We start from the raw sequence: 25,706 nt of genomic DNA, 5'->3' as shown, positions 1-25,706 counted from the left end.
TATGGTGATTTCGGGGAGGAGACAGGGTGGAGATGTACGCACAATCTTCCGCTGACTGATTTATAAAAGGATTTGTGCGCAGGTTCTGGCGTAGCCTACACATGGTTTTATAAATCAGATTTTTTTTTGTGCGTATGCAAAATCTAGCTTTTGCGCGTACACTTTTAGGATGAAATCTACGCAAAGTTTTATAAATGAGACCCCAGATCTTCCAAAATATTGCTGTGTATTTACTAAAGATTTGATCATTGTGGTCTGGTTCAGCTCTGTTTTCTCCAATTTCATGTAATGTTTTTCTGTCAAAATGCTGCTTTAAAAGATATCCAGCATGTTCCATTTCGAAAGGGAACTCAGTCGCTGCGTCCGAAATCGCATACTTCCCTATAGTATTCGAAAAACAGTAGGCGAGAAGTAGCCTACCCGGATGACCTACTGCTTCCGCCCGTATTCTGTAGTAGGATGGACGCTGCGCTATCCCATGATGCCACAGGAGAGTATTCTTCACATTCAAAAAGGTGATATGCAGCCAGTGCCCAAGGAAGTCGACCGGAAGTTGAAGTCGGCCGCGTGCCGCCATCTTGTAGCAGAACTTCACTTGCGTTAGCATCCCATTGACTCCCATTCATTTTGGCGTCACTTTGACAGTGAATAACTTTACATCTGAGGCGTTTAAAGACTCCATTTGTCCATTATTTATTTCAAAATATACACGACAATGTATAAAGGGCTCCATTACCTTCTATGTTACATTATGGCCCCGTAGAAACAGTTTTTGTTAAAATAGGCTAACGATTGCGTCATAACCACTCGACTCTCTGTCGCACAGTAGAGAAATTACCGTACAGACAGGAGGAGAAGCTCAATAGTATGCATTAACTGGCGTTACATTTTAAAATACTATACAAAATAATTAATCAGAATACTTACTCCTGCTCACTCGCGCCAAAGAACTCCCCGCTCAAGCTCGCCGTCTCTGCAAGATTAACGATGGCAGTTTGCACGCACAGCTACTAGAAGATTTACATCTGTCAGACAGGTTGCTGACGTCATCAAGCTTAGTTTGAGTCTGCGCGTCAGAAACGGAAGTGCTAAAAATAGTTAAAAATGGGCTTCACTTGTCTCAATTGAGTTCCAATGGGGTCGCTGTGTCCATTTCTTTTACTGTCTATGGGTGCTTCTCAATTCTTATTTGTGCATCCTCGTTTCCTTTCCTTGCTTCCTTTCCTCGTGTCTTAGCTCCACCCCTCCAGGATGCCAGGGGAGGACGCAAGGAAAAGATGAGAGGACGGAGGAATTGAATCAAGTGAAATGATATATCCTCGCTCCCTTTAGCGTCACTTCAAAGCGTCATCAGCTGCGCATGAGGGATCTACCCACATGTTGTTAAATTGGTTATTTAAAAAAAATATAATAAATATTAATAAAGCAAGATGCCTAGTTGAATTATATGAGATATAAAGTTTATTTAATCTGTAAAAGTAAAGCATACATTTAAATTATTGTGACAGATAAGAAGGGGGAGGAGAATTTATGCGTGCGTCAGGTTACTCGAGGAGAAAGACTTCCGCAAAGGATGCACCTGTGTATCCTCGCTCATGACTCCTCAGAAAGCCTCCTCACTCCTCGTTCCTCGCCTCCTCGTGGTGCAATTAGAGGCTGCATTCGAAAACATAGACAGTTGTCTTGCTGCCTCGCTATCTTATAAGAGAATGACTTGTACGGCAGCATTTGTGCATGAAGGTACCTCACGAAATTGATTTCGGACAGACTTCTGAGGCAGCGTAACAGTTTAATGATCTACAGCAATATAGCGCGAACTTTGGTGAGAACTAAACAAATATTGAATTACTACAGTAGTAATTTCTCGATAGAAATAATATCAAAATTGAAATATGTTGATCAAAATACATTTGTACAAAAACTGAGCAGCAAACGCAACTTTCGGACGCCATCTTTATTTTTCTAGCTCAACTGTCACAGAATGGAAAGCACAGGATTGTGGGATATCAAAGGCAGCTAAGGATACATCTATGCTTCCTTCAAAAATCGATCTGAGGAAGGTATCTCATGAGAGAGGAAGTGAAGCTAACACTGGATTCGGACGTGCCTTCATGCCTTACTACCTTGAAATGTGTCCTCGGAAGGCAGCATTTTTCAGTTTTTGGACGCAGCCAGAGAATTGAGATGTCCTTCAAGATGGCTGGAGGAGTGAGGAGACGAGGAGGGATATTGAGAAGCACCTTATGTATGCAGCTCATTCAAGTCCTTAAGTACCAGGGAAAAACGGTGTTTACTGTGGTTAAATTGCACTTGTTTAACATAATGTAAGTAAACGGCTGACTTATTGAAAGTTTAAACAATGTAATGAGAAGATTAAGAGTTTGCTGTAAAAAGATGTTTACTCATTATTACTGACAGCACATCAAGCACTTCGGTAAAGTTGGTTTTATATTCGCACATTCGGACTTCTGATAAATTCAGACTTTCCAATAGATGGGCAATAAAGTAAATAAATAAATTTTAAATAAATTTTAAGCAGCGACATGATGACAACCAACAATTGTCAACTTACAACATTTTTCACAGTCGATCAAAATAGGCAAGTATTGTTTTAATGGCATTTACTTGTGAATGTCCAATGTAGTGTGATTAACAAGGCTATTGAATACGGATGTCCGAATGTGCGAATATAAAACCAACTTTACCTAAGTACATCAAGCTAACGTACAGGTCGAGATAACGTTAAATCCGCTTGTTAACACTGTTTTATTTAACGGAGACGTTCGTTGTTAAGCAGTTTAATGAGATTAGAAAACTTAACGGACAGCAACATTCAGGCAGCAGTATAGGGCTCACAATTTGTAGTTTTATTTTTAGAATATTTTTAGTTTTTTTTTTTTTTTTTAGAATATATTATTATCATTGTATTTATTTGTATATATTGTATATAATATTTATGCTATGTTGTGTATTTCTCTCGCCCTCTCTGTCTATCTAAACATTATTTATTTATAATGTATTCAAGTTTGTTTATTGATTCAAGTCTATTGTTTCTTGTGTATTTTATATGCATTCATTTTTAACAATAAATTACTTAATTTCATTGCTTCAAATCAGCCTCTGTCGTGATATTCCCAGATGTATTTTTATTCTGAGGTAAAATTTCCTAGCTAAATAGGTGATTAACTTTGACATATTTAACAAGCTGAAGAAAGCGTGATCTGCGAGCAGCTAACCGACGCCTACTTTGAGCTGTTGATTGAATCGACATTAAAACAACGATGAAAGCGGTAAGCATTAATAAAAAAAACATTGCTGATGAAAGCGGAGTAGAGCAGGCCCTTTAAATTTTCTTGCTGTTGTGACGACGCATGACACGTGACAATATTAACATGGCGGATGTAGTACATCCGAATTCCATTCATACTACCATATTCATACTATATAGAACATACTATTTTAATGGTCGGGATACGTTCAAATTCAAATGTAGTACGTACCTACTCATGTAGTATGCGATTTCGGACGCAGCAACTGTGTCTTACTAGCCTGGGTGCCAGCCCAAAATTTTTTGGACGGGAAGTTCGGTCTGGACTCGATCCATTGTGGAGTAATTATGCTCGGCTCCCAGAAGGCCGAGCCAATCAAATTGCCAGGGAGGGCTTTAATCGATGATGGACAGGCTATCTGCGGTTACGAAACCAACCACGTCATCAAAGAGCGCTTGGGTTGAATTGGGCTGCGTTCCAGTTTGGTTTTAGACACGCACTCATGAACTTCCCTAAACACTTCCCCTCGGGGGAATCCCTGCCGCCATTTTGAAGTGCGTTCCACTACGTGAAGTGGACGAGGGAAGTTTGTATGGACAGACCCTCGCTTACTCGATTTTGACCGAGGGAGCGAGTCTACTTCATATGTACACTTCAGGCAGCTCCATAACCCACAATGCAACACGATTGTGACGTCACCGCATATCGCATTTAATTTAATAAATAATTTAATTAAATAATAAAATAAATTGACAGCGCATTAATTTTAAAAGACGAACAAAGAACCGCAATCAAGGCATTTGTCGATGGGAAAGATGTGTTTGCCGTCCTTCCAACGGGATTCGGCAAAAGTTTAAGTACAAGTTCAACATACGTCACTTACTGCGTTGCTCTGATTGGTTGTAGGTCTATCCAATTGAGTGCAGAGTTTTTTTTTTTTTTTACTGGTTCGGTTAAGACACGCCCCATAATTCAAGTGCAATGGAGCAGTATCAGACTCACATTCTGCCTAGAATATGAGTATGACGAAGTCAGGCTAGTGTCTTACTGCATTTGGGGAATGCCTCCGCGTAAACCGGTGTCTGAAACGCTATCAAATCAAGGCAATCGTATTGGCCGCGACAACCTATGATGTCACTACTAGTGTGACCCGAACGCACATAAGGAGAACAATTCCTCTTTTTGTCTTCAGGGACTGTTTTGTTTGAAGCACTTTTCAAAGGTAAGATTGGCTGTTTATACAGACGTTTCAGTCAGTGTGCACATCCATGTATAGTTACCTGACACTTGACTTGTGCTTCTTTGTTAGAGCATGCTTGCCCAGTGCTTGAGAGTTCTGTCGGCACACATTGTGAGCATTTCCCTCTGAGGAAGCTCCACTCTCATTTGTTTTCTTCTCGAGGGAAGCAGGACAGGTTTTGGTTATGAGAGTGTTTTGCTGATTAAGGTGTAAGGGTGGAACTCCTACAGGGGTTCAGACTGTAAGGTTTGCCGAGTGACTAAAGAAACTTTATCAGCAAGATTGTAGAAAACTGTACATTTCTTGTTTATTGCCACCCACTGCAACTACCAGCGACGGAAATAAGCACAGATACAAAATATGTGGGAGAGTGTTGCTAGAGTGTGACAATATTGTATTGTAATAGGGAGCACATTAATGTTACTAAATCAAAACTAGTTAGCACATCATTTGTAATTGAAAGGGTTTAATGACAATATCTGATTATGCTTACACTTAAAATAATTACAAAATAGATGTATGAGATGAAAATCATATACCATTAATTGTATCCAGCATGTATGTAAAACGTTACCTGACAGATAGAGATAGAGAGAGAAAGAGAGAGAGAGAGCCAGAGCCAGAGAGTGCCCAAGAAGAAGCCAAGAATCAAAGAGACAGAGCAACAGATTCAGTCTTCTTTTATCCCTTCGTTGACCATGTGACTGAAACCCAAATGTGAAACCCAAACTGACCAATCAGAAGATTAAAACTTCCCCCACTGTACACTCTAAAGGTGTGACAATTTGTAGACCCACGATGTACACATCTTGGCCTACAGGGCTTGATCACTATCAACACATTTGTGTCTTCCAAATGACCCTTGTTGCAAGAGAGAGGGGGTTGAAACAGTAAAGCAAATGTTTTTTGTTCATTTTAAAATATCTTTAGATATTTTCAATTCTACAAAGGATGCGTTGTCAATATCAGTAAGCAGTGCTCTATTTACATTTAGACTAGCTATGTAGGTTTGTGTGCAAGCTTTTATCTATCACACACATTACTTGTGCATTGTTTGTTTGGTCTAGGAGCATGCGTGTTCACCTTTTATAAGGCTGTTTGCTTGCACTATGAGTGTTTCCCCTGGGCAACCCTAGTTGCGTTTTTCCTTTCTGCACCCACGTTTATGTGTCATTAAGCTGGTCCTGTCTGTATATGGCAGGACATATGCAGTGGCAGATTATGCTGTGCTCCAACAATTCCCATTTTTAGGATTAAAGGGCATGTTTATTCATATTAGGTGCATTTTATCAGGCAAGAGTATGGACGATGATGGGTTTATTCCATTATTAATAACCCTTCGGCATAAGGGCTTGGTATCGAGTGCATCCTTTCAGTCTACAGCAGTATGGCAGGCCTCATATACATTAACCCTCTGGGGTTTGAGGATTTTTGGGGCCCTGGAGAAGTTTTGACATGCCCTGACATTTGTGCTTTTTTCAGTTGTTCATAAACATATTAATGACAAAAGTGTCTTTACACTATATTCAGCACAAACTAGGCTACCATAATATGTGAGGAACATGTACGTTCATGTTTGTTTTTTTGAAGGAATAACGTTTATGCGTGGTTATTGAAAAAACAAAAAAACTTAAGTCACTAAAATAAGGCCAAAAAAATATATTAAATCTGTGTTCACAAGATTTCTGGGTATTGGAGGTTGTAGACTAGAGTTTTTGCTTCAAAATTATGTAAAAATTATCCTGCCTACTCGAACAATATATCAGTCCCTCCAGTTTTTCGTGATTCCACGATCGCTGAATACAACGCAAAATCAACAAAATGTCGCATTTTTTTGCGATCCTGCATAATTCGTCATTTAAAAAAAAAAAAAATTTATATCACATATTATCTATTGAATTATCCCTAATTTCTAAACCTTAAAAGTTGCAATGCATTATTTTCATGAGGATAACCTACAGACCGTTGTGCAATGTGCATGCACAGTAAGCTATGTGGTCTGTGCGTCTATCTCGCATCCGTGCCAAGGAGCGGGGTGAACCGATTATGTTACATGGATGAATGACAAATAAAAAGTATGATATGCCTGATAGCACTAAAAAAAGAGTTGATAAAAGCGCTGTATAGGCTACACAAACTCAATTCGGCTCTGACACACTGACCAACTGGTTGCGGATTCTGTGCATGAGGTTGCCACCTGTCAGCGCTCATGCGTGCATACCAAAATGTTTTATATTTCTAGGCTTATTGGCTTTGAACGGTCAAATGCACACAAAATTATGCCTAAATGTCCATCTTGGTGGTTATGTCTTGGGACGTATGTCAGTGTTGGATCCACTCATTACAGTAGGTCTTAAAGGGGCTCTATGTAGGAATGACACCCAGTGTTCAAAATAGGTACAGCAGTCCAAATTCAAAATATTGTTTGGCCCGTCCCCTCGATCAAAAACGCGGGTTGTCAGCAACAATAGGGATTGCAATTCACAATGAAAGCTGAGGAGACTTACACACTGTAAGCTGATGAGCTGATTTATCTGTGTTTTAATATGCTGTTGTTCATAGAGATATTTAGATGGATTCAGAGGCTTTTTAGGTCAAGTAGAATCTGCAAATCTCTGGCTCAGTTTGTTTGTTGGTTTCCATGGTTGCAATACGCGGTGTTGTCTGCCAATTGGCAACCTGTGATGTCAAAATACTACCGGATAAACTGACAGCACGTGGTTTCGCACAGACAGACCAAAACAAAGAGAGACATTCCGACCGGAACGCACATTTTCAAAGTACAATATCTGGCTGTGGCATTGTTTTTCTAAGAAACAAGTAGGTTAAGGTGACCAGATTTCTGAAATGGAAACCGGGGACATTTCCTATTTGAGGGGTCAAAATACCACCAAAATCTCATTTGTTATTATCTATTAATTATAAAATGGGGACAGTACATTTTTTTTTTTTTTTTTTTTTTTCGTTTTTATTGCTGTGGGTTCCACATTTTACATTAATAAATATTATGATTTAATTTTATTATTAGGATTTTTGGTTTGGTTTAATACAATTTACCAAAATAACTAGCCAGTAGGCCTAACTACAAAAAACTATGAAACTATTACACTATTTTGAAAAATCACATTACAAAATATGAGATAAATAACACAAAGAATATTTGCAACATTTATTATTGAATTTAATATTTTTTTTTCAGGAGCTGTATACTGTATGAAATTACAACTTTTGTCCAATTTTAATTTTCTGTTAACAGCTTTACTGGCATGAAAGGAGCTTTGTTGTGGTATTCTTGAGTAAAGTTCATAAAATGTAGGCTATTATTTCCTACTGAAATTTGTAAAATGTTCGGTATACCTCCTGTAGGGGGGTCCGGGGGCATGCTGCCCTGGAGCAAAACTTTGGTTTTGTGCATCAATATGGTGCACTTTGGAAACTCAAAATTAAGAGCTTCAACCCATGTACAGTGTGCAAATTGAACAAAGAAACAACATTGACTTGTACCTGGACATTAAAGAGGGTTCAAACATCTTTTGAGTTGTGATATAAAGTCTACATCGTTTTAGGTGTTTTAGGATGCCAAACAATTATTACAATAAAATAATAATATAATAAGGCTATTGTAACAAATGCACTGTAAAAAAAAAAAAAAAAAATATATATATATATATATATATTAGTTAGGCTACTTTACACAACGTATGGGAAATTAAAATATTAGTTTGTAGCCAATTTCTAAGATAAATCCTTGAGCTTTACCAAAAAAAAAGTTTTTTTTTGATCACCAAATCGCCAGCTGATCGTGTGAGCAAAGTTTGCACTTCTCTTTAAAACACGCAGCACGGACAGACTGTATATATACTAATCACTGGATTTTGCTGTTTTATAAAGGCACAAAACCATATGACGGTTTCGATTTTAGTTCGTTGGCAAAATAAAACGTAGAGACCATTTATGTTTTCAATTTTCGGTTCATTATGAAACGGTGGCAGCGCACAGGGTCATTAATGGGGAAACACCGAATGAATATTTAGCTGACACATGTGCTAAAGTTGTCTTATCAGTTGTTATATCATAACAAAAACCCTTCAACCGGACCGAAAGAGAGTCTCGAGGCCTGCGGCTGCTCTGAGTGAGTGACGGGGCGTGGCTCTGTACAACTGCGGTGTGCATGAACTCGCTGCCGGTGTATATGGATACTGTAGAAAAGCGGTATTGAACTGTTTAACATATTTTAATAGAGAGATACGCTTAGAAAAAAAAAATATATATTTTGACAGCACTATTAAGAAACCTCTATGCTGTATGCTGGCCAGACTTTTTTGCAATGTATTTGGGTGGTTGACATATAAGCCTGAAAAACATTTTTTTTTTTTTTTTTTTTTTAAACTTCAAATATTAGGCATAAAAAAAATATTGAGTTGTGTTGTACTGACTCTTGAATTTCCAAAAATAGTTGTGGTTTTTTAGATTTTGTATTGGAAATTGGATTTATTCACCACTTTGTTGCATTTGTGCCTAAAATTGTCATATGGTGTGACATAAAAGTTATTCTATATAAAATGAAAATGAGATATACTCTCCCTACGTAACTAACTTCACCATAAACCTTTATCATTACTGTCTTCAGATTTAAATTTTTTTTTGGTGCAGATCCAATATATTTTGTATTATTTTTAAATCATCATGCAAAGTAAGACATACCTCTTCAGCCTTTCCAGATATTTTAGATTAATTCTGACAAACTCTGTTATAAATCTAACAAAATGCCTGTGACTCTTGCTGATACTATTTCTCTTTTGCTCCATTGACTTTTTTATGATTTATAACAAAAAAAGTAATTTTATTGTCACAATTCTGATTGTCACACCAAATGATATAGTGTCACACTATATGACAAACTGAGAAAAAAAGTGAATTTTATATGCATTCATCTTTCAATTAATTCAATTAACATTAATAGGACTAAAAATCATGAAACTTACTATCATCATTTTAAAACTTTTAAGATTTTATTTATGAAATATGAGTTAATCAAACTCCATATCATGTCAAGAAACTTCAACATGAACATTTTAAAATTAGAGGACAGTGTGTGTGTTATAACTGTTAAACAGTAAAAAAATATCAATTTACAATTAGGTGAATGTTTTAGATTGAAAATTCATAGACAGAATCAGAATCAGAATTCAGAATCAGAAAGAGCTTTATTGCCAGGTATGTTGTTTACACATACTAGGAATTTGTTTTAGTGACAGAAGCTCCACAGTGCAACAGAGTAACAGCGACAAGACAAGACACGACACATAGTAAAAAGAATAAAATAATAATATACAAATTTACAAGGTAGACAAAGTGCAAAAAAAGCAAAAGACAATATATATTATAGACAATTGTATTTACAATTATGTGTGCAGATTGAGATATAAATAAGTGTTTTAAGTTAATAATGTGTAATAGTGTTGTGTGTTCCGTGTTTGTCAAGTGTTCATGAGATGGATTGCTTGAGGGAAGAAACTGTTCCTGTGTCTGGTCGTTCTGGTGCTCAGGGCTCTGTAGCGTCGACCGGATGGCAACAGTTCAAAGAGGGAATGTGCTGGATGTGAGGGGTCCAGAGTGATCTTCTTTGCCCTTTTCCTCACTCTGGATAAGAACAGTTCTTGGAGAGTGGGGAGGGTTGTGCCAATGATTCGCTCAGCAGACCGGACTACCCTCTGTAGTCTTCTGAGGTCAGATTTGGTAGCGGAGTTGAACCAGACGGTAATTGAAGTGCAGAGGATGGATTCGATGATGGCAGAGTAGAACTGTTTCAGCAGCTCCTGTGGTAGGTTGAACTTCCTTAGCTGGCGAAGGAAGTACAACCTCTGCTGCGCCTTTTTCATAATGGACTCGATGTGGTTGTCCCACTTGAGGTCCTGGGAGATGGTGGTGCCCAGGAACCTGAATGACTCCACTGCTGCCACAGTGCTGTTCATGATGGTGAGTGGGGGAAGAGCAGGGGGGGTTTCTCCTGAAGTCCACGGTCATCTCCACTGTCTTGAGCGTGTTGAGCTCCAGGTTGTTAAGACTGCACCAGACAGCCAGCTGTTCAACCTCCAGTCTGTAAGCAGACTCGTCACCGTCCTGGATGAGGCCGATCAGTGTGGTGTCATCCCCAAACTTCAGGAGCTTGACAGAGGGGTCTTTAGAGGTGCAGTCATTGGTGTACAGGGAGAAGAGCAGTGGGGAGAGGACACAGCCCTAAGGGGCACTGGTGCTGATGGTGAGGGTGCTGGATGAGAATTTTCCCAGCCTCACTAGCTGCTGCCTGTCTGTCAGGAAGCTGGTGATCCACTGACAGACAGAAGTGGGCATGGAGAGCTGAGTTAGTTTAGGTTGGAGGAGTGATGGGACGATGGTGTTAAAAGCAGAGCTGAAGTCCACAAACAGGATCCTCACATAAGTCCCTGGTCTGTCCAGATGCTGGAGAACATAATGCAGTCCCATATTGACTGCATCATCCACAGACCTGTTTGCTCGGTAAACAAACTGCAGGGGGTCCAGTAAGGGTCCAGTGATGTCCTTCAGAAAAGCCAGAACCAGTCTTTCAAATGACTTCATGGCCACAGACGTTAGAGCCACAGGTCTGTTGTCATTTAGTCCAGTAATTTTGGGTTTCTTTGGGACAGGGATGATGGTGGAGCATTTGAAGCATGAGGGGACTTCGCACAGCTCCAGTGATCTGTTGAAGATCTGTGTGAAGATGGGGGCCAGCTGGTCAGCGCAGGTTTTCAGACAGGCTGGTGAAACGCTGTCTGGGCCTGGTGCCTTTCTTCTCTTGTTCTTTCTGAAGACCTGGCGCACGTCATCTTCACTGAACTGAATTGCAGGTGTGGGGGAGACGTGGGTTGTTGGAGGTGTGAACGGTGATTTTTCAAACCTGCAATAAAACCCATTCAGACAATTATAGTATTAGTAAAAACGGATACCCATGGGATAATAACAGATTCACATGGGATCTTTAAACATCAGTGGAAGCTGAAAAGGTATAAAGAGGAGAAACAAAGAGGAAAACTCAAGGCATTCAGTGTGCACTCCCTTCCTCCTTCAAGAGATGAGAAAATGATAGAGATGTGGAGAGACACATAAAAGATACAGAAAAGAAAAAAGAATTGAATTTAGTCTTTCCCTGTATTTTTGTGTCCTCTCTTTACTTGACATTTCTGCCTGACACAAACAAAAAATTGCATCTTTTAATATGCAAAGTATGGCAAACATGGTGAAATGTTTAAATTAAGTATGCATTTGAAAAGCAACACATTAAAGGGTTAGTTCACCCAAAAATGAAAATAATGTCATTAATTACTCACCCTCATGCCGTTCCACACCCGTAAGACCTTCATTCATCTTCAGAACACAAAACCTCTCAAGATCCATAAAGGTACTCAAAACATATTTAAAACAGTTCATGTGACTACAGCGGTTCAACCTTAATGTTATGAAGCGACGAGAATACTTTTTATGTGACAAAAATAACAAAATAAAGACTTTTCAACAATATCTAATGATTCAAAACACTGCTTCATAAAGCTTCAAATCTTGTTTCGAATTAGTGATTCAGGTTGCATATCAAACTGCTAAACTGTTGAAATCACATGACTTTGGCACTCCAAACCACTGATTCGATTAGTAAAACTCCGAAGCAGTGTTTTAAAATGGGCCATCACTAGATATTTTTGTAAAAATGTCATTATTTTGTTTTTTTGTCACACAAAAAGTATTCTTGTCACTTCATAACATTAAGGTTGAACCGCTGTAGTCACATGACTGTTTTAAATATGTTTTGAGTACCTTTCTGGATCTTGAGAGATTTGGTGACATTTCTGGCTATGTAGGCCTCACTGAGCCATCGGATTTCATCAAAAATATCTTAATTTGTGTTCCGAAGATGAATGAAGGTCTTACGGGTGTGGAACGACATGAGGGTGAGTAATAAATGGCATTATTTTCATTTTTGGGTGAACTAACCCTTTAATTGGATGGGTAATTTAATGTTCACCATTAATTTATTACAATATGTTTTGATTATTTATTTATCATCAAAAAAAGGGGTATGTCATATTGTGTGACAAATGTACCATATGGTGTGACCTGGAAAAAACGGTCACACCATATGATACGGTGTCACACCATATGACGTATTGCTTAGTTAAGATAATCTCTCGGTTAACTAAAAACAGCTAGCTTAAACATGGCACGTAAATTGCCACATGACAGCAATGATTTTTAAGAATAAATGAGTAAAATTTTTAAAAAGTGTTTCATTTTTATGCAAATAATGTCACACCATAAGACACAAAACTTTGACCACTAGTAAGCTAATCAGATACAGAGCTTTTTAAGTAAAAATCAAAAAGTCAGAACTCGCCTCATGACCCTCCAAACCACCTTAGAGATGACAATGCAACGTCTTGGTTGAGTGTGGACCTCTGCTTCATAATGTTGTCCAAATTATTGCCCGTTCAAAATATAGATTTTAATGTCACACCATATGATGCCCATTTTATGGACAAAATGTATTTGGCCAGAACTTGCTTAAAAATCATGCACAGACATCAACACTTTCTTTGTTCATTAAAAATGCTGAATTCTGTTATTTAAACTGTAAATCTATCAATTATTTATACTTTGCTGATATATATTGTCATATTAGTAAAGTCACACATAGCCTGGACAGTCATACCATATGACAATTTTGATGTTTAGATCAAAATTTGAAGTATTGGTCTTCATACACCAACTAAAGCTATGGTACGCTGTAGTATCTTGTTAGAGGAACAACATAAGGGTATAGTTTTTTAAAAAATACACATTTTCTTTAGTAAGTGACATTATGGACAGGTAGAACTGTACGTTATGTCATCCACCCATTTGCAGATTATTTTGAACAAGATATAAAATGGGGACATTTCCGGGGACAGCTCCAGTTGGGGACGGAGCACCAAAAACCGGGACTATCCCTGGAAAACGGGGATGTCTGGTCACCCTAAAGTAGGTGTGTAACGAGGTTAGTAGATATGGGAAGAAGGAGGCGGGAACCGGCGAACATTGAACGTAACTTTTAATTCAAAATAAACGAAGAACAAAACGAAAGTAATGCCTGCAGACCCTCGCGGACGTCTGCCGGCCACACAAACATAACAAAACATAAAATAAAGTCCAGGCCTGGTCCTCTCTCGTCTTTCATTGTAGTCGCTCCTCCTTTTATGCCTCCGGAGCTCCTCCGTGAGAGACTCGAGGCCGGCACGCCTCGCAGGTGACGCTCATTATCACTCGCGTCACCGGCCTCGCGCCGTTCCCTCACGGCTCTCGCCCGCCCTGCTCGTCACATACCCCCAACGCCCCTCGCAGGCCGGGGGGTACCTCCGAGACTGCGCTCTACTCCCCCCCGGGGCCTGTCTCGGCGGCCGCAGCACCTGGGGGTAAGGACAGACGAGACGAGAGAAAGGAGACGGAAGCAAGGGGAGCGACAGGACGAGAGAGGGGAGAGAAGAAAAAGACTCGAACTCCCGAACTCCGCAGCACCGCGATCCCCCTCAGCAGCGAGGGCTCTCCGACAGCATGTCCCTCCTTCCTCCCGGGTTTCGGCACCAATGTAACGAGGTTAGTAGATATGGGAAGAAGGAGGCGGGAACCGGCGAACATTGAACGTAACTTTTAATTCAAAATAAACAAAGAACAAAATGAAAGTAATGCCGGCAGACCCTCGCGGACGTCTGCCGGCCACACAAACATAACAAAACATAAAATAAAGTCCAGGCCTGGTCCTCTCTCGTCTTTCATTGTAGTCGCTCCTCCTTTTATGCCTCCGGAGCTCCTCCGTGAGAGACTCGAGGCCGGCACGCCTCGCAGGTGACGCTCATTATCACTCGCGTCACCGGCCTCGCGCCGTTCCCTCACGGCTCTCGCCCGCCCTGCTCGTCACATACTCCCAACGCCCCTCGCAGGCCGGGGGGTACCTCCGAGACTGCGCTCTACTCCCCCCCGGGGCCTGTCTCGGCGGCCGCAGCACCTGGGGGTAAGGACAGACGAGACGAGAGAAAGGAGACGGAAGCAAGGGGAGCGACAGGACGAGAGAGGGGAGAGAGGAAAAAGACTCGAACTCCCGAACTCCGCAGCACCGCGATCCCCCTCAGCAGCGAGGGCTCTCCGACAGCATGTCCCTCCTTCCTCCCGGGTTTCGGCACCAATGTAACGAGGTTAGTAGATATGTGATTAGTGTGATTAGTATTCACTAAGTTACAGTTCATTTTCTGGGAACTATCAGATTGGAGTTCGTTCAGAGGGACACGAGAGATCACGCATCATGTTTGTTTTCTTTATTTTACAAAAAGCACAACATTTTGTTTTTAGTCTGAGTGTACACAAATAAAAGAAGATATTTCACAGATTAAAATAAATGGTGTATAACTCTTAATTGTATGCAACATTGACAGAGTATTTTGAGCCTCTTTCACATTGGTAAGAAAAAAACGAGGTGGTATCGCCGGCGATACCTCCGACTCAAGGGAGTTAAGGCCTCCATTTACTGTAGGTTGAGCTTTGTAGGTCACCTTTCCTTGCATGAGAACCGTTATAAATTTAGTGACCTCAGCTCCCTATAGAAAGGAATAAAAGGGGGCTTTTATTCTTTTATGTCTCAGGTCTGACGCTGCGTTCACACCAAACGCGAATAGAGCGTCAAATTCGCGTCTACCGCGTCTAGTTTGCCGCTTGAACATTTTGAATGCATTCGCGCGTCTAGAGCGAAATAGACGCGCGTAAAAAACAAGAGTTTGAAGTGAAATTGACGCGCGTCCGAGGCGAGTGGGAGGGGCAAGTGCTAGGCGGTTGTCTGTTTGCAAGATGGCTGATGTTGATCGTGCGTTCATCGAGAGAGCTACCACTTTGTATTTGCTCTGGAGAGCAGAACAGCGGCGTAGGAGTCAGCGTCGCGGGAAGGCCGCGGGTCGATAAACGTGTACGTGATTTAAAAGTGAAATGTGTATTTACAACTTACCAGGTAGCCCAATCTCCTCACCGACACTCTTCCAAGCGAGCTCCTTTTTATTCCTGTCTGAAGTATGAACTTGTGTCATAAATCTCTGGGTGACTGCTCACTGATAATATCAGTCGTTCCTCCATTTTGAATGAGTGACTCCGAGCGGGCCTGCCGCCACAGCAGCAAGCAGGCTCCTGATTGGTTAACGCGGCGCGAATTTACGCCAAAGTTCAAATTTTTCAACTCGGGCGTCAGACGCGAATTCGCGTCAAACGCTAAATGCACAAAAAGCACCATTCGCGCGTAACGCGCGTATCGCGCGAAACGCTCAATTCGCGTCATTCGCGCGAACTAGACGCGCGAATGAGGCGAATTCGCGTCTTCCGCGCTGCGCTAAACGCCTCATTTGCGCCGCGAGACCTCCAGACGCGCGTAAACGCGTCTTTACGTTGACTTAACATTGAAATCATTCGCGCCAGACGCTCTATTCGCGTTTGGTGTGAACACAGCATGAGGCTGGACCAATGATGTGTTTGTTCATTCTTTTTGAACCCAACTGTGGATCCAGCACAGAGCTTCTTAGTGAGCGCATCCTTTCAGACTGCAGAGTATGGCAGGCCACTTTTACATTTAGGCCTCTGCTCTTTTAAGTTGAGGTTGAGCTTTTAGGTTACCTCTTCTTTTGTGAGAGCCGTTAAAATTTAGTGACCTCAGCTCCCTGTAGAAAGGAATAAAGGGAATGTTTATTATTATGTTAGATTACATATACTTTGTGTATTGGGGCATTTAAACTGGAGCCCTGGAGCTCCCATTATTAGGGAAGGTTATCGTGGCACCCTTACTATGTGCCTCCTCTCTGAGGGCTTAATAACGGGTAGCATTAAAACAAAATAACTCCTGTAGTGAATGGCATGGCCTCCTCTCAATCTGAGAGTCGGTTTTCCACGCCGCCGCTCAACTGAGCTTCAGATAGTTGATATGTCAGGTGTTCGGCCCTCCGGGGCCGCCCTGATAATCCTTCTGGGTTTAGTGGGTTGGCTTCTTCTCGTTAAAGAGAGACGTTTGTTGAAGCCACCGCTCTGCTGTGCTCCAGGGTAATATCACGATTTGAGGTGTTTGGCCTTTGTTAGGCCCCCTTGATACCTTCCCTAGGTCGAGTGAAGTGGTTTCCTCTCACTTAGAGAGTGGAAGGTGATATAAGGCCACCTTGACATTCCCTGTGGTGAGTGTGTTGGTTTCCTCTCAAAGAGTCATTTTGCTGAAACCACCACTCCATTGAGCTCCAAGTGGTCAGATCCCCTGGGTGTTGTGTGAGCCGGCCTCCTTTCTTTACAGTTTTTAGGCTAAAGTCTCCCGCTCCATTGAGCTCCAGGAAGGTCCCTTCTTTTGGGCCACCCCGATATCCGGCCTAGGCTTGTACTCAGGAGTACTATTCCTAGTGATCCTTATACGCCTCCTCTCTTTGTGAGAGTTGTCCCCGGTCGGGGCCTGCTTTCTGCATTAGGCTATTAATGCAAGAAGCAGGCCTTACGGCCTCCTCAATTTACCTAGTTTGAGCTGAAACTCCTCTTGATATTGGAGTATAAGCGATATGCTGAGCTTCCTTAGTGGTGTTAGGCACAGACAAATAGCCAGGTGTTGTAAGCCTCCCCTGTGGTTGTCCTTGAGAGTTGTTAGACTTCCTCTCGTTTAGAGAGTGGAAAGCACGATGCTGAAGTCTCCGCTCTCTAGAGCTTTGGTAGTAGCTTTGTCTATTTTGTGCTTGGAGCAATCTTTCCACCAAAAGCTCCTTGATTATTATCAAGTCATGAGGTTGAGTGTTGCAGGCCCCTCCTGTGGAGTTTCTTCCTGTTGGGGAGCAAGAGATTTTGCTCAGGCTTTCACCTTTGAGCCTTTCTCGGGTTAACTCACTTCTCTCCCAGAGCTCTGTGCTCTATATGTGCCCAACACCAGTGATGCTCAGGTCGAGTGTATCAAGTACTCCTTCCTTTCAGGGCGAGTTGAGCACGCTTCCTTAGAGCTCAAGCATTAGCCTCAGGTCTGGTGCTGTGTTATGCTAGAGTAGTTGGCCCTGACTGAGGCGTCCTCATCAGCCCGGTCGTATAGTTTTGTATACCCCTTGTTTTAAGGGTAGAAAGCAATATGCTGAGTACACTAATCATGATGGAAATGTGAATGAGTATTCCAAACCTGCATACCTCTAGTGGCTATCTCTGCTGGAGTTAGATTTGCTACAAAGTAGTTGGCCCTCCTTGGGTCACCTTGAAAGCGATTCTCTGGGATGAGCTAGGTTCCTGAGTGTCCTAGTTCCCTAGAGTTGAACAGACAGTTATCAGGTAGCTCAGGCTCCATTGGAGCCTCCCTGATACTAGCCCTGGAGTTCTAGATTTTATACCAAATCGTTGGCCCTCGAGCAGGCCACATTGAAGGCGATTCTCTTGGTCAAGTAGGTCCTTAGCACTTCCAGCTAAGATAATATTCTGACTATTGGAAGGTTGAAGTTCTCTCATGAGACCTCCCTGGTAGGTCAGTATTTAAGGCTGAGGTACTCCTCTCTCTTGAGTGGGTCATCATATAGAGGACCTCACCCCCTGAGTTGGTGTTAAAGGTTTAAGAGGTTATTTTTAGTAAGAACCCCCTTGGTAGATCAGATTCTGTTGGAGCTGAAGGTATGTCTCTCATTAAGGACCCTATGTAGATTACTCAGCATCTAGAGTGCTTTATTTAAGAATTTATTTATCTCAATGCATCTCTAAGGTAAAGAAGTGGATGTCTGAGAACTTTATCTGCCTTAACAGTGATAAAATAGAAGTCATGCTTATTGGTTCACCTCATCAGTTACGTAGAATGGAGGCGCCATCCTTACAGGCGGATGACTCCATTGTAAAATTTAAAGACAAATTAAAAAATCTGGGGGTGATATTTGATCCCAAACTAACGTTTGACTTACAGGTTAGAAACACTGTTAAAGTATCTTTCTTTCACCTCAGAAATATTGCCAGATTGCGCCCAATGTTAATTTTACTGTGGCAGAAAAGCTAATTTTTTAATTTTAACTTTTTAATTTTAAAAAGCACATTTGTCTTTTCTCGCATTGACTATTGTAACTCCTTGGTGGGTGGAATTCCCAAGACTACTCTCAACAAATTACAGTTGGTACAAAATTCCACTGCACACATCTTGACTAGAATAGTGCAAGAGAGCATATTACACCTATTCTTAAATCACTGCACTGGCTGCCAGTTAAATTCCATATTGATTTTAAAGTTTTACTATTGACTTACAAAGCATTAAATAATGTGGCACCTCAATATTTGGCTGACCTGTTGACACCCTACACCCCAGTCCGAAATCTTAGATCCATCAATGCTGGTCTTTTAACCGTCCCTGTAACTCGCCTGAGATCTATGGGTGATAGGGCTTTTTCAAATCTTGCACCTAAACTCTGGAATTCCTTGCCTGTAGAGATACGAAATGCATAATCCTTGCACATTTTTAAATCCAGTTTAAAAACATTCTTTTATTAGGAAAGCTTTTATGTCATTTTATTTTGTTAAATTGCTTTTAGTTGTATTTTTAATTCTGTATTTCTTAATCTTTTTTTTTTCTTTTGAAATTATGTTCTGTTGTGATTTTATGTTCTTATGTACAGCGCTTTGACAGGTGTTATATATAAAATAAACTTCTTCTTCTTCTTCTTCTTCTTCTTCTTCTTCTTATTATTATTATTATTATTATTATTATTATTATTATTATTAAGAAATGCTCTTTAGATCCTAGGTTGAGCAGAGTAACTCCCCCCGACTGCAAAGGTTCAAAGCGCTATGCCGTGTGCTGCTCCCCAAGATGCCTATCTCTACGATCCGGTCTGAGTTGGTTACTGCCAGTTTGCAGTCCCTCTTTCTGGACCTCTCCTCTTGAGGCTAGTGCTTTAAAGATACCTGAGAAACACTGTGTCTCCCTGCCATGCCTTGGGTCCACCTGCTGAACAGTCCCTTCAGTCGATAAGTGGATGACTTGTTCTCAAGGTGCTCCGTGCGTTCAGGTCGCACTAGTAGGGAATACAATTGCCATGATTTGATAACCTTACAGACACCGGTTCACGCGGAGGCATTCCCCAAATGCGTTAAGATGCAGTGTCTCGTTCCCTATTCTCAGGGAACTATGGTTATATACCAAAGACTATAGAATATCACAAGACGTGTCACTCGTATTGTTTTGAATGGGAGAAAGTGTAACGCGCAACATGGCAGAATAAGTCCCGCCTTCTAAATAAGAGCCAATCGCCGACTGGTAAAGTCATCGCGTCACTGCAGCAGCTGTTAGACACACTGGTTTCTATAGAAACAGTCAGACGCGCGCCTCTGAAACATGGCAGAAGAGACGTGCATTTAGGTCTGTGCATGCGCATTAGCTTGATCCAGCCTAAAAAATACATTTTTTTTTGTCATGGTTCAAGCGTTTGGATAAAATATTTATAAGACAGTTGTTGTCAGATTTCATTGGTGATTTCAAATATGAAATGTAATCGTAAGGTTGGCAAACAGTTTTGGAGAATTTGATGTTTCCCCATTCAAAGAGATAGGGCATGATGCCCAGGATGCTCGAGAGGCGTTTCAAAGATGGCCGCCGAGTGAAATGACTTGTCTTAAAGGGACTTTGTTATATATGTAACCTGAGATGTTTTCCATTCTGTCCAGCTGTGTTTATGAAATTGCTGGCAACTGAAATGTGTTGGTTCAGTGTTTGAGGCTCTTTGCTGATAGAAATGGACAATGTGATCTCACTAATATTTCTGTTTTACGTAAAGTGTGGTTTTACCACATGTACTTACTTGCATTTCCATAGACACTGAAATGTAGAATGTTGACGTATTGACTGCACTGTAATATAAAGGAGAATATTTTTGGTGTGTTTTCAAAACACTGCTTCAGGAAGCTTCGGAGCATTATGAATCAGTGTGTCAAATAGTGTTGTCAAAAGTACCGACTTCGGTACCTATCGGTACTGAAATTTTAAAAACGTGACGCGTTGAGCGCTGTTGAGCGGATTCATAAACATCTCTGATTGGCCATTGTGTTGACGCGCTCATCGGATATGCCTGTGAGTGGCTACAATGATCAACGTGTGGGGGCATTTGAAAGCACACGGAAGTGTTTGAATTTGAAAGCGTTTTGAAAGTGGGAGCGCGAGCGATTGAAAGCAGGCGTCTAACAGTGGACCGATCCGGGATAGACGCCTGCTTTCAAACGCTCCCATGTGTATCTGTGTAAGCGCTTAGTGAAGAGATTAATTGATGACTATTTACAACGTTTTTACAGCGTTGATCATTGAAGCCTATCACAGACATATCCGATGAGCCGTGAAACCAACGGCCAATCAGAGATGTTTACGAATCCACTCAACAGTGCTCAAAGCGTCACGTTTTTAAAATTTCAGTACCGACTAGGTACCGAAGTCGGTACTTTTGACAACACTAGTGTCAAATCAACCATTTGGAGCACCAAAGTCACTTGATTTCAGCAGTTTGACACGTGATCCAAATCATGATTCGACACGCTGATTCATAACTCTCCGAAGCTTCCTGAAGCAGTGTTTTGAAAACGTTATTTTGTTTTCTTGGTGCACCAAAAATATTATCATCACTTTATAATATTAATATTGAACCACTGTACTCGCATGAACTGATTTAAATATGTTTTTAGTACATTAATGGATCTTGCGAGAGGAAAGATCATTGCTGGCTATGGAGGCCTCACTGAGCCATCGAATTTCAACAAAAATATCTTAATTTGTGTTCCGAAGATTAATGAAGGTCTTAGGGGTGTGGAACGACATGAGGGTGAGTAATAAATTACAGAATATTCATTTTTGGGTGAACTAACCCTTTAAGATGGGTGTGTATCAGTAGTCGTTATACTGGTGCTCCTGTCAAAAATGATGGATGACCTGACCTTTAATCTTTGACCTTTATGACATATAATATTTACCCTCAGAATATTTCCCCATGCCCCCAATCATTGACCTTTGACATTAGTTATCAATATGGCCATTGATCCTGGCATTTTTGAAATACCTATGTTGACCTATGGGTCCTTTGGGGGTGGAAAGAATTAAATAAATAAAAATAAATAAAAACCTGGAAAAAGACTTCCTTTTGCAATGATGTCTGAATGAATGGGTTAACCCTCTGGAGTCTGAGGCTGATTTGGGGCTTAAAGAAGTTTTAACATGCCCTGACATTTGTGCTTTTTTCAGTTGTTCATAAACATATAAATGACAAAAGTGTCATTACACTGTATTCAGCACAAACTAGGCTACCATAATATGTGAGGAACATGTACATGTTTGTATTTTTGAAGGAATAACGTTTATGCGTGGTTATTGAAAAAACAAAAAAAATTAAGCCACTGAAATAAGGCCAAAAATATATATTAAATCTGTGTTTACAAGACATCTGGGTATTGGAGGTTGAAGGCTAAAGCTTTTGCTTCAAAATTATGTAAAAAGTATAAAGCCTACTTGTTCTTATAACACAATATATTGATTTAGTTTTTGTAAGACACTTTTTGTCAAGAAACACAGTATGCGTGGAGGTGTGAATCATCGTGAATAATGGATCATTTACACCTGAGAAGACAAAAGAATCGCATAAAGAACCTCTAATGGTGCTGCATAATAATGAGGCCTTTCAGTCAGGTAGGCTGTGAAAAAAAACTCTAATCATGTCTCAGCTCAATTTAAAGTGTCATGAAACCCCAAAACACTTTTTTTTAAAGATGTAAACAGATATGTATAGGCTGCCCATCATTGAAAACACTAAAGGTACTCATTAATTTTATTCATAAGTGAAAAATAGGTATTTTTGCATTTTTCAGAGCGATTTCTGACTTCCTGTTTGAAAAGCTAAGTCGGAGCAACGTCACAAAATCTGAAGTCATCGTGTGTTTTCGGCCAAGTATGTATGGACATGGTCGAACATGGTGACGTAGACTGTTTTCTTGACATATATTCATGACATAAAGCTCCTTTAATCCAATCACTGCGCTTTAGTATGCATAAGATTATAATTTTAGTATTATGCATGAGGAAGTATCACTTCTCTCGCCTCGGTCTGTTGTCATTCAGAGACATATCGTTGGAGTTCGTTTCCTCAGTGCTACAACACAATGTGTTTTCCTGCGATGCAACCAGAGCAGAGGTTTGTGTGCATGTGAATTGTTTTGCTGTAATCTACCAGCACAAATGGAAAATGTTTGCATGAGATCGCATTATAGCAGAGAATTAAAATGTCACTAAAGTGCGGCTCATTCACCTCTACCTGCTCTAGCTGCAATTCCTTCAGCACAGCACGTGTGTTTGTATTTTTTTTCACAATGCGGTCAGAGCTGAAGTTTGAATACAAACACATGAAAAATACGATTGTGATTGATAAACACGCGGAGCGCGCAAATGCTCGGTTTCAGCACGGAGCACCGCGTTGAGTTTAATAACACTAGCCACATGGCACATAGCTCATACAGAATAAAGTATCCGTGTTTAAAAGTTTTTATTTCACACATTCTCCTGCACCAAACATTAACCAGCACAGTGTAGTTATGCACACATATTTCATCAAGTCTTTTTCAAATGAATTATATGTGCAAACTGGACACTGATACAGTGGTAGCCTATCTGAACGCAACGACACGATCATTCTAACAGACAAAAGACTGATTTTGAGACTGCAGTGCTCGTAAACGTAATCAAAGTAGCCTATTATTAGCCCTATTAAATGTTCTTTCGCATTTTTTCCTTGTGCTTGTGAGTTTGTCATTTTCTCCATGCTCATATATTAATATTCATTATTCTGTATAATGAGTGTGTTGTATGTCTCTGTTTCATTGGTTGTTCTCTCCCTTCTTCTCCCCCCTCTACACTTCCACTTTTCCAGAGCTTTACACGCCCATTTTCAGAGAGTTTTTTCAAGTCATAAGTGTGAACGACCAGGGTAGAACAGGGGGGTTTCATGACCCTTTAAAATAATGGTATTCTATTATATTCTTTAAAATATAATGTATTTCTGTGATGCAAAACTATAGGTTTTTAGTTTGAAAGCATGCACATTTGGAGAAATATCTGTACACCTTTAGTCCACAAATTATTTTAAAGAAGAAGAGGACATTTCAGGAATGGTTTTTTCAATTCATACTTGCAGCCGGAGGGCGCTCTCTGTGCACGTTTAGTCCACAAATTATTCTAAAAAAGAAGAGGACATATCAGGAACTAATGGCATGTCTTCCAGAGGTCGTTAACCATGGCTTTTACATACAGATAAACACTTTTCAAGATAATAAATACGTGATTGAGATGATGTATGCCTGTATTGCCTCTGAATTTGCCTCTGAATAGCGCTGGCTCTGTGGGCGTGGCCGCATTAGCCGATTATGAGCTGAAACACACTTCTGACGTGTGTCTCTTTTCATACAGATTATATAAACACAGAATTTTTGTTTTCGATTTGACTTGCACGATTTAAAACCTGACATTTCAACGTTTCTTTTGACATAAGTCTAATTTTTTTGTCATTAGTATTCACTAAGTTACAGTTCATTTTCTAAGAACTATCAGATTGGACTTTGTTCAGAGGGAGACGAGAGATCATGCATCATTTTAGTTTTCTTTATTTTGCAAAAAGCACAACATTGTGTTTTTACTCTGAGTGTATACAAATAAAAGAAGATATTCTATAGTTTCAATTGATATATTACTTATGTCTCTGACAAAAAATGACGGAGTATTTTAAGTCTGTTTTGCTGCAATGTGAAAAAAACGGCACGTTTTCAGACCTCAGGGAGTTAACAATTGCTTTTAGTTTGAAATATAAAACAATGTGGTCATATAAGTAAAGGAATATTCATTTTAACAATGTCAATGCAAAAGGGATTTATTTTGTGGGCACGTCCAGTCATGTTGGGGTTTCCATGTTTAATGTAGGGTTTTCATATACTTTTTTATTTTTCTGTATAATCTGTCCCCATCTATCACACTAAACTTTTTTCGTTTTTATATTTTCAAAAACATCATTTAGAATAATTTAATTTAAAAAGTTGCAAATGGGAATACATTTTGCTCAGGGTAAACACCCCCACAAGATTATTAATGTTACTGTAGTATGAAGCAGAGCAGGACCGAGTGTTGTGGGAGCTGAACGAGGCCGCTGGAGCGATTGCACAACACACGCCTCACGAGCAGCAGAACTTTTATTATGACAGTCACCGGCGCCTCTTCCGTTTTTCCAGTCATAAGTATGAGAGCTTAGAACCCAAGAGGCGACACTTTGATATTTTTTGGGTTACAGTTACTAGATGGTGCTCCTTTAGCGCGGCCGCTATTATGGGCTAAAAATACTAACTGGATCATAGAATCCTTCACATCTTACTCACCCAAAATCAGAACAATAGAACAGTTTTTTTTTTAATTGAATCACCAGTACTGGTTCCCAAACAGGGGTACGTAAGGTGACGAAAGGGGGTACGCAAACAAAATGTTAAGTAGTTATTTTAATTCTACCCTACCTTAAAATAATATTAAAACCGAGCATGTATTTCTAAGTGGCAAAATGTGTAAATCCATTACGTTTAATCAAATTCCCTCATCATTTGCAGTTAAAAAAAAAAAAAGACTGTGTCCACAGAAGCAGCATGCAAATGATAGATTGCGTGCAGTCTGCTGCCTTATATTGCGCTAAATTACTGCTGTTCTCGACAGTATATATTTTTTTTTAAACATTATTTATTTGATAAAGTTATTCAAAAAGGTAAAAATATGCACTGGGAAATCAATTTAGTGGGCAAATATTGCCCCTTAATGGAAAAGGTGTGACTGCAGTCTAAGTGATTGTTATGAAAGATTGGTATCAAAGAGCACACCCAGGTTCCTAACTGACGACGAAGACTAAACAGAGCAGTCATCAAGTAGAGGAGGTACGCAGAAGGATGTTATGTTATGTGTAATGTTACACAAACCATGTTCCTGTTCTTCATCTGAGAGTCAGACGGCTGCCTTCTAACAATCAGTATCCCTACAAACACTTTGAACTACTCAGAACGTCAGTGGAGAAAGGCATATAGTTCATCATAGCATCGTAATAGACTCGCTATATTGATAAATCTACAAAATTTTTCATATCAACAGA

This window comes from Chanodichthys erythropterus, chromosome 10 (genome assembly GCF_024489055.1).
Source record: "Chanodichthys erythropterus isolate Z2021 chromosome 10, ASM2448905v1, whole genome shotgun sequence".
NCBI lineage: Eukaryota > Metazoa > Chordata > Actinopteri > Cypriniformes > Xenocyprididae > Chanodichthys > Chanodichthys erythropterus.
This window is presented reverse-complemented; position numbering follows the sequence as displayed.